This window comes from Camelus bactrianus, chromosome 2, assembly GCF_048773025.1.
Source record: "Camelus bactrianus isolate YW-2024 breed Bactrian camel chromosome 2, ASM4877302v1, whole genome shotgun sequence".
Lineage (NCBI taxonomy): Eukaryota > Metazoa > Chordata > Mammalia > Artiodactyla > Camelidae > Camelus > Camelus bactrianus.
In genome coordinates, this window is record NC_133540.1 from 35,769,135 (window position 1) to 35,779,556 (window position 10,422).

The 10,422-nt window shown below is 37.4% G+C and overlaps 1 non-coding gene across 1 annotated transcript; it reads right to left on the bottom strand.

Annotated features, from left to right (window-relative positions):
* Positions 1-4,124: 4,124 nt before the first annotated feature.
* Positions 4,125-4,197, bottom strand: TRNAG-ACC (transfer RNA glycine (anticodon ACC)). The gene has a single exon. It is a non-coding gene; the product is annotated as a tRNA-Gly (tRNA).
* Positions 4,198-10,422: the final 6,225 nt, after the last annotated feature.

Below are 10,422 nucleotides of genomic sequence, written 5' to 3' on the forward strand. Positions count from 1 at the left end.
AGGTTAGTGGCATTAAATGCAGTTTTGACTTACGATATTTTAAGTTTATGATGGGTTTATCAGCACGTAACCCCATCGTAAATTGAGGAAGATCTGTAGTTGGTATTAGAGATGAGAGAAAGGAAGCTCAGCAGTTAGATGGGAAAAGCCCTTTGCATCATAACAGATGTAGTAAATTACAGAGAAGTCATGCTCTCAAATGCCAGAGAGACGCCCTTGCTAATTCTTCTGTGCACTCCAGGGCAAGTGCACAGCAGCCCCGACAACGTGATGCCTGGAGGCAGATTTAAAAACAAGTGAAAAAAGAATGAGGAATTTTTTTTTTTAAAGGATGGGAGAGAAGAAAGAGGAAGGAAAAATAGGAAAAGAGAGAGAAGAGTCTACTGGTGGAGAGATGGGCAGGGAGAGTGCCAGAACATTTGCCTCACGCACCCAGTCCCGCATGCCTTTCCTCCCTCCCACTGCCTCCTCTAGTTCCTAGATCTTTCATAGTAAATTGTTCAGTTTGCCGAAACAGTCTGCATCTGAGGAGGTAAGGGCAGTCCAAGCATAATTTTGGAAGAAATCAAGATGCAAATAACTTGTCTTTATTGTAATTCTTGTCACTTTCCCTCCTCGCAATAATAGTGTTTTAATCTTAGAGTGACTTAGCAAGTCACTGGCAAGAAGAACATTCATTAACTACTCAGCCATAAAAAATAATAAAATAATGCCATTTGCAGCAATTTAAATGGACCTGGAGACTGTCATAGTAAGTGAAGTAAGTCAGACAGAGAAGAAAAATACATATCACATACATATGGAATCTTTAAAAAATGACACAAATGAACTTATTTACAAAACAGAAACAGATTCACAGACATAGAAAACAAACTTATGGTTACCGGGGGAAAGGGAGGGGTGGAGGGATAAATTGGAAGTTTGGGATTAGCAGATACTAACTACTGTATATAAAATAGATAAACAGCAAGGTTCTACGCTATAGCACAGGGGACTATATTCAATACTTTGTAATAGCCTATAAGAAAAAATAATATGAAAAGAAATATATATATATATTTATGTATAACTGAGTCACTATGCTCTACACCAGAAACAAACACAACATTGTAAACCGACTATACTTCAATAAAAAAATTTTTTTAAAAAGAAGAAGATTCATTAAGTTAATTTTTCCTTAACACTAAAGAAGCGGCTTTGGACAGGTGTGTGCACTGAAAGGAGAACGAGGCATTATGTCAGTGGGCGACACTGAAGGATGTGAATACAATTCTGCTCTTCAAGGCATGACTGTACATTAAACCTGACTGAACAAATAGGGCCAATGCCCCATATCCAAATAGATGCTATCATCTCAAAACAGTCACCTCAGGATGCAATAAACTTAGAAGTACTAGACATGTTTTGCTACCTGCCCCACACATCTGTTCCCTTAGAAGGACGAACTGCTCTATAGAAGGAATGACTCTGTGTACTCGGGTCCCTCCTGCCTCCACCAGCCACAGTTGATTGTACCAGGAATAAACAACTGGCAGTCCTATCAGATGTTCTTCCATGAAAATTTTACCTGATTTCAGAATAGTTAAAATTCTAACTAATTTTAGATATTAGTGCAGAGTCTCTAGTCCGGGGTCCAAAAAATGCACAGTTCTGTCACCACTCTCATTTCCACAACCATCACAGACAAGACTAACTGTGGCAGAATTCTTTTGCAAGGAACACTGATTTAGCTTCCTGTTTTTCTTAAAAGAGTGAGTGCTCTGGGCAGCCGGCATCCAGCAATTGGAGCTAGTGCTCAAGTCCCCAGAGCACTTCATCCTGAATGAGGTCAGTGGTAGGTGTGGAAATGGAAAGGACTTACATTCGTGAAGTAAGAGGAAAGGGGGCAGAGCACAACCATTGAAGGAATGACACAGCAGTTGACAGGATGGACTGGTTAGAACCAAGATGGCAGAAGATTCAACTTCCAGTAGACCTTGAGCCTCATGGTGCACCCATGGTGCCATGACAGGTCCCCAGCTGACCATAAAAGGTCAAAAAGTGGGTGGGGGGCATTTCCTGGAAATCCCTGCCCCTTCCCCAAAGTAGTTGGAATAATCCTCCTACTCATTAGCATATGAAATTACCAAGCCCATAAAACCTAACTGCTCTGCACCACGTGGTTGCTGTTGCTCTGTCACTCTCTCTCACCTTCTGAGATGGCCCGCACTCTGTCTATGGAATGTTTATCTACTTTTACTTTAAACTAAACTCCCCCACACCTCTCGGCTTCTCTCCTCTCACCTTTCTGAGATGGGCCACATTCTGTCTATGTTGTGTGTACCCCTAAGCGGTTTTCCCTTCTGAGTGAGACAGATCCTGCTCTCTGTGAAGTGTGTCTCTCTCTAAATAAACTTGCTTTCACTATATCATGCTTTGCTCTTGAATTCTTTCCACATGAGGCAAGAACCTATTCTCCTCCAACATTAGGACTGAGGAAACTAAAGTTGACAGAGGACCCAAGTTGCCCCAGATCACAGTCTGTAGGCAATCCCACAGGAGTCCACACCCAAGCCGAGTCGGGCTGGGTTCCAAGCCTGTGCTCTTTCCACGCCCTTTCTCTGCACTTCTGTTCTCGACGGAAGCACAGAAGTACACAGAGCTCCAAAAATCCCTCCGCCAAATGTGACTTGGTGCACTAGACCATAGTGGAATCACATAAAATAAAATTCTGTTGGAAAACAAGACCAGAATAAGGAAGGGCAAAGGCCAGGAGTCTGTTTTGCCACCAGATAAACATTTTTTTGGAGTTAACAGAGTAAATTAGGTTGATAACTAAATTGAGTAAGGTTCTTACCAACAAAAGTACCAGCAAGGTGAAGAAGCCAATTACTGAGCCACAGTTGATCAGTTTACACTACAAAGCATCTCCTAGCTTTAGAATATCTCAAGTAAAGCACTGGTCTCTGCCTGAATCACAAGGAATTGGCCGGTTCCTGTGGGAATGAAAATCCACAGAACATACACATTCGTGTGTGCCTCAGACTCAAGTTTGAATAATCACCCAACACCCAAAATGAAACAAAACACATGAAATAGAATTCTGAGGATCAACTCCACCTCCTTATTTTTTAATATGTGAATCTGTGCTGATATTTATATATACTGCATATATGTATCTGATATACTATGAAAATTTGTGCTTTCCCACCAAGTGTACATTTCCTTCTACAATTTGTCATTGTCCTGCTTGGTTAATTCAGGCAGTCCTTACTTTACACAGCTATGCTATGCACAAATTTTAATGATCATGGTTTAGTTAAGCAATACCAGTCCTCCAACAGCTCAGTTCAAATTTTAGTCGCTATGATGTGTTAAAGGTGAATGATTACATAAATTAAAAACTCTGGTGCTAGCTCTCCAGTCTACACATAACTCCATAAATGCGCATCTTGGTCAGTGACCAGTCTCATTCTTTGCCAGGTCTGTCAGTGATTGGCTACTGCATACCTGTTATACAGTCACGCAAAGGCAGGAAACCGCAGGGCTGTGTCATCTCCTTGCCTCCCATTTTACAAAAAAGGACAAGCAAAAGGGGAAACTGGCCCACAGACGAAAGTGCAGAAAGTGATAACACTGAAAGTGAACTTGGATGTGATTAGAAGATGGGGATGTTGACACGGGAGTGTTGACACCTCTTCTGTTTCAGAGATTCCAGCTACACGACAAAAGGCACTTAGCAAAGGTGACCTTATTGACATGAATGAGGAAAGTGGTTGTGACAAAAAGATGTCCCAGAAGAAGTCACACAGGCAGAAAAATTCCCAGTATGGGTACTCTAGGGGATATTTTATGACACTGAAAACACAGAAGAGCAAATGTTGGAAACTGGTACACACTTGGAAAGGACCATGACAAGTCACCAAGGCGTGGAAAAGATACTCTCTCCGTAACGTGAGTTTTAGAACGAGAAGGAAAAGGCAAACATTGTTCAAACTACTCTAGATACCCCTTTGCAAAGAAATGCAACACTTTTTTGCTTGTTTTGTTTTGTACCTTTTTAGAAATATTTTTCTCTCCTTTTGGGGGGAGGGGTCATCAGGTTTATTTATTCATTCATTCAAATTTATTTATTTGTTTGTTAGTGGAGGTGCTGGGGATTGAACCCAGGACCTCATGCATGGTAAGCACACGCTCTACCACTGAGCTATATCTACCCGCCGAGAAATACAACTCTTACTTCTCAATGTTGTAATGTTTTAAATGACAATGTACTAAATAAATATTAGTATTACTGGGTTTTTTTTTTTTTTCGTACTTTTCCCCATACATTTATAAGCAATGGTAAGGGAGTTCTTCATGTTTTGACAAAAAATGTTTAAAGATCATGGAACAGTCATAATTTTTCCCATTGATCATTAGGATCGTTTTGCACAATTTCAAAATACATCATCATTTTTATGACCCCACACCTGTGGACAAAGCAAAGACTACTGGTATCTAGAAATCTAGTATTTGTGTCATACTTATCATAAGTTGAACTCATTTCTCAGAAATAAGTCGCAAATACTTCTGTGTTTTCCTGGACTAAAGAAAAAGTTATAATAGTCTTCAATAAGTTGTCCTGACATGGAACCTCAATAAGCCATTTACATTCATTGATCTGCCTTAATCTTCTCTCTTCCATTGTTTATAACATCTCTCCTAGAAAAAATATGCAAAAAAAGTTGAATACTTCTATATATATATATAGGAATAGATGCCTATTATGTTTTAATTGATAATGTAAAACTTTCTGGTGTCTACCAATCAGCGAAGGACAGTTGAATTTGAAATACTTGAAGGTGTATGATTTTATTACTCTCTTTTTTAGAAAATAACTTGAAAGTAATGAGAACAGCATGGCTAAGTAGAGTTCTTTCAAGAAGTTTTTTTGATAATGTTTGATTATTAGCATACAGCTGGAATGTCTACAGTTATATCTCTCTTAAGAGAGTGAAACTTCTGTTTCAATCAGATTTTAAAATGCTGATTAGCTTAATTTTACTTTTGATTTTCAAAATTGGATTTCTGTAAAAACAAAAGCTTCCAAAATGTTTGAGTCTAAACTATAGGTTCATCATTTCTTCTCAATCATTAGCACTTATACTTGATTCGTATGTATTTTCTACAGAGACAAAATTCTAATTTTCCAAACAAAATGGAGTCAAGCAATGCCCATTTCTGGGTTGGCATTGTTATGGATACAATATATTCCAAAAGACTCCACAAATCCCTGCAAAATTCTGCAAATCTTTCTGTCTGGGTTCATCCTTTAAGCAAAAACAAAGGGACCTTCTTTACTATTAAAGCAGATTCCTTGAAGCATCAGAAACAAAACAGATTTGACATGTCTAGCTCTGAGCCGTGTGCTGGCCACATGCAACCGTATCAATCCAGAAAAAAGAACGGGTCCACTACTCCTGTGAACTGTTAACATTTCTCGTTGCTGGGGAAAATTCAAGTCTTCCCTCAGTAATTCCCCTTACTGTAGATAGGAATTTCCAGAGCTGTAGTGTAGTGGGAAAAAAACAGGACTTGATGACAGGAGATGGGAGTTCAGACTCTGATGCTTTCAGTTCCTCCTAGGTGACCTTTTCTCAGCCATTGAGTTGACTTCCTGCTCTCCCTTCCTCAACACTTATCTTAAACCCCCATCTTTTTTCCTTTTCTCCTCCTCCTGCACCTCACATATACACAAAACTATCTCACAAATGCTACATTCTGGTTTAGTTTCTTTTTTTATAAAATGGCAGAAAAAGGAAATAGGAAATATCCTAATCTCCTTTAATGTTGAAATAATCTTGTTTGTCCAAATATTAATATATATATTTCATTATATTTTGTGTATACATGCAATATTACACATTATATACACGTTAAATAGTATATGCATTATATAATATGTATATTTTATATGTGTGTGTGTTTATATAATACAAAAATGAGTTAAAAGTGGTTTTCAGAGTAAATGTTTGGAATTATATGTCTGGGGGAAAAGAAAGTTCAGAATAACACAATAATGTTTATATGAAATGTTGTAAGCAGGAGGTTGGAGAATATGTTTTAAGTTAGACTTTTTGGGAAAATCAAACTCTGCTTACATGGATTAAAAAGGACAGGATTTGAAATAAATGATAAATGGAAGCAAGTGGGCAGGATGATGGCTGCAAATGAAGAGGAGTCACAATCATGCCATGCAGTGGTTCCAAAAAAATTGTCAGGGGTGTGTGAGCTAAAAAAATACGTCATGCCAAAAACAATGAGGTTCCTTCAGTTGAAAAGAGGAAAATGATTTGTTGCATCTGAGTAGCAGATGCTGAAATGACCTCCTGGGGAGCAGACACTGATGGGTAAAAATGGAAGATGAGAAAGTTTAAGACAGTATTGAGAGAAAACAACACCTAACACAATAACTTAGAAGATAAAGAGAGACGAAGGAGCTTTATGAGAAAAATAATGAGTTAAAGTTCTATCTTTATTTCTCTCAGCTTCCATCTTTAACATGTATCTTAGGTAACCCTCTCTTTTAGAAAGAGGAGTAGGTACTTAGGCTTACTTATTTATTTGAATGGAGATCCTGAGGATTGAACCCAGGACCTCGTGCATACTAAGCAGATGCTCTACCACTGAGCTATACCCTCCCTACTATGTTGTAACCCTCTTTAAATGGAACCTAACCAAGCAGGAAACAGCAACAAAGTACCAAAACTTCTAGTGGATTACTGGCAACCATTTAGCATTCCTTGACTTGTCCAAAAATCACCCTGAATTCTGCCTTCATTTTCACATGGTGTCCTTCCTGTGTGTGTGTCTGTGTGGAAATTTTCCCTTTTTCTAAGGATGCCAGTCATGTTGGAATAGGGCCCAACTTAATGACCTCATCTTAACAAATTACGTCTGCAGTGACCCTGTTTCCACATCAAGCTCCTGAGAACCACTGCCCAAAATAACAAAGTTCTCAAACAGAAGAAATCAGTTGACTAGTATTTAAAGAGTTTTGGTCTGGAAACCAGAGTAAGCATGAAGCTGAAGCTAAATATAAAACTTACATATACAGCCAAGGTTTATTCAAAGAGAAGGATGAGCATTAGGAGAAAGTGTAATGGAAAAAGTTGAGAAAGCCAATTATGTCATATATTACCTTTGGGTAGTTACCTTTCATATAAGTTGTGCTTGTTGTATAAAAAGTTTGTCTCTCTTATGTTTGTGCATGAGTTAATATATCTTAGTGGAAATTTCTGTCGAAAAGAGATTTCTTAGGGCTGACATCTGTTTTGATTCGTCAATACTTATGTTGAACCAATTATTAAGTATTTTAATATAGAGCATGTGTTTGTGTGTGTGCATGTATTTTTTTTAACACTATGTCTTAATACAGAATTCAATGAAGAAATCTCCCTCCTGAAACTAGGTGTCCTCTTGTAACAGAAAATTAGTGAACATATTTGGAAAGGGAAAGAGCAATCCAAATGAACCACAGTGAAGAATTATTAAACAAACCTACACCCTCTCAGGGAGTAACAAATTTTATAACTTTGTATGTATTCTATAGGACCACAATGGGCACAATGGACAATTCAAGTAGTAAAAAGTATATATATATAGTAGAATCCCTTTTAAAGTATTTTTGTAGGAAAATATTCTATAATAATTTACATAAAACTTCCCAGGGCTTAGAATAGTGGATGACTTTCCATTTTTACATCCCATATTTCATAGTGTTTTAGGGGTTTTTTTTTTTTTCAAGTCTAGGTTGCTTTTGAGATCAGAAAAGAAGGGGGAGAAGTTAATTAGAGCTTAGCAAAGTTAGTTACAGCATGGTCATACCATCCACATGCAAATGGCAGCGTCATCATAGTCTTGGTAAAGTCCCAGAAGATCCAGTGCTGAGGAAAAAGGCCAGGGGAAATGGGGGAAAACCCTCATGTGACTTGATGCTTTCATATAGTGGTGGAATGAAATAGCAGTGGCCCTGGAAAAGAGGGAAAAGATGTACTGATAATGCTGTCAGTGTAGCATGCTTGAAAACAACCAGGGAAAGAAAGTGGCTCAGATGCTTGGCTAGGAGTGAAGTCAGGAAAACCTTCTCAGGAGGCAACCAAAACGAGTCAAATCAACTTTCCTCTATGCTAGCAACCTGAGTCACAGAGTAAATCAAACTGGGCCTGGCCTGTCACACTGAAGTTAACAATCTTATCAACTCTTAACTGAAGTCAAGGGAGTTAAGTCTGAGTTTATAACAAGAAGATTTTATCTCTGGGGCTATGTATAAATGAGGGTGGAGATTTCCCTGAATAATGTTCCAGACTGTTCCTGTAACTCTACAACTAATATATGAAATTGAATCTAATATCTTTTTGCTCTGGAAAAGAAAAACTTCTAATTAAACACACAAACAAACCAAAACAGAACAACAACAAAACTCAACTAATGTGTTAAGATAAAATAATATTTAAAGTTTTCTCTTTTTTTGGAAGAAGTAATGGTAGATTTATATTTAAAACTTTTTTTTTTTTAAACATTTTAGGCAGTAACATTTTCTGGCTATGTTAAAGTTATTGGCTTTCTTGAACCATGCAGATTTTTGTTAGAAATAACTTGATACATGTACTAACTAAAGTAAATCCATGTACAAGTGTTACGGTAAGTAGTGAAAAAAATTAACATGGAGGCTTCTATGTCATGCGCAAATTGTCAAATAAATAGGTGAATGAAAAACTTAAGACTGGCTTCATCATGCATTGTTGGAAAGACCTGAAACTCAATAACTGAGGATCCCAGTTACTTAGAATTTCACAGCAAGTTTAAATATGTTGTGAATATTGGCCGGTGCTTTGTTGCCTCATCCCTGCAAGTCCAAGATGGAGATGGCCCTCAACGTGTAAAAATGTTTTTGCATGTTGCAGGCATAAGAAGATTTAAAATACATGTTTTAGAGACTTTCCTCTAGGAGGTGATAGGATTCTATACACCAACAGTCTCAGAGTTGGGTAAGAATCTTTAATTAGAAGTTTTTCTTTTCCAGAGCAATAAAATATTAGATTCAATTTCATATATTAGTTGTAGAGTTACGGGAACAGTCCAGAATATTATTCACGGAACTCTCCATCCTCACTCATATGTGGAATCTAAAAAAACAACAAACATAAGTGAGATCAGATAGTATCTGTCTGTCTCTGTCCGACTGAGCATAATGCCCTCTTGGTTCATTCATGTTGTTGCACATGGTAGGATGTCCTCATTTTTTATGGCTGATAATATTCCACTGTACATATGTACCACAACTTCTTTACCCATTCATCCATCAATGGACACTGAGGTTGTTTCCATGTCTTGGCAATTATAATAATGCTGCGATGAACATGGGGGAACAGATATCTTTCAAGTTAGTGTTTGTCTTCCTTCTTGCATTCTACTTTATTTGTTAAAGCCCTTAGCATATTAATTACAGTTATCTTAAATTCCCAGTGGTAATTTCAACACCATTGCCATATCTGAGTCTAGTTCTGATTTGTTCAAAATGTGGGGGGGTTTGGGGTTTTTTTTTTTTTTTTTTTGCTTTTTAATGTGGTTTTAATTTTGAATATATATATATATATGATTTTTTTCAAAGGGTGATTATTAAGTAACAATTAAAGCATTAAGGAAATTTTTTACAAGAAAAAAAATATTCCTGAGGCTCTGTGGTACTTTTAAGCTTGTATTGGCTTTTTCCCTTACAGAATGAGGACGCAACTGTCTACTAAAGCAGTTGAGCAATAAACATTCTATTGGCCCCTCACCACCTGCCAGGTGACCAGTCTTCACACTGGAATTGGCACTGGCACCAGTGGAAGGTGGCAGGAGTTTGTCTTTGGTGGCCTTGTGATTTTTCTCTGAAAGACTGTCTCTCATTATCTCCCTCACACTCATTAAGCCCTGTATTGCTAATTGCTTTCAATAAACATAAGGGTTTTAAGGGGAAAAAGGGAAAGGGATAAATTAGGAGTTTGGGATTAGCAGACACACACTACTATATATAAAACAGATGAACAACAAGGACCTACTGTAGAGGACAGGGAACCTTATTCAGTGCCTTGTAGTGACCTATAATGGAAAAGAATCTGAAAAATCATAGATATGTACGTATAACTGGATCAGTACGCTGTACACCTGAAACTAACACAACATTGTAAATCAACATTTCAATTAATTTATATTTCAACTAAAAATAAATAAAAATTTTAAAAGAAAAAAACTACTATAAAAAAATAGAAATGGTGTCATTCCCCACTATGTTGGGAATGTATTGTCTAAACAGGGACACTTTTTAAAGTGAAAGTGAATCATGCCAAGATAATAGGGATAAAATAGGATTATCTCAGAAAACTGGGAAGCATGATGGCTCCAGTAATAATGGGA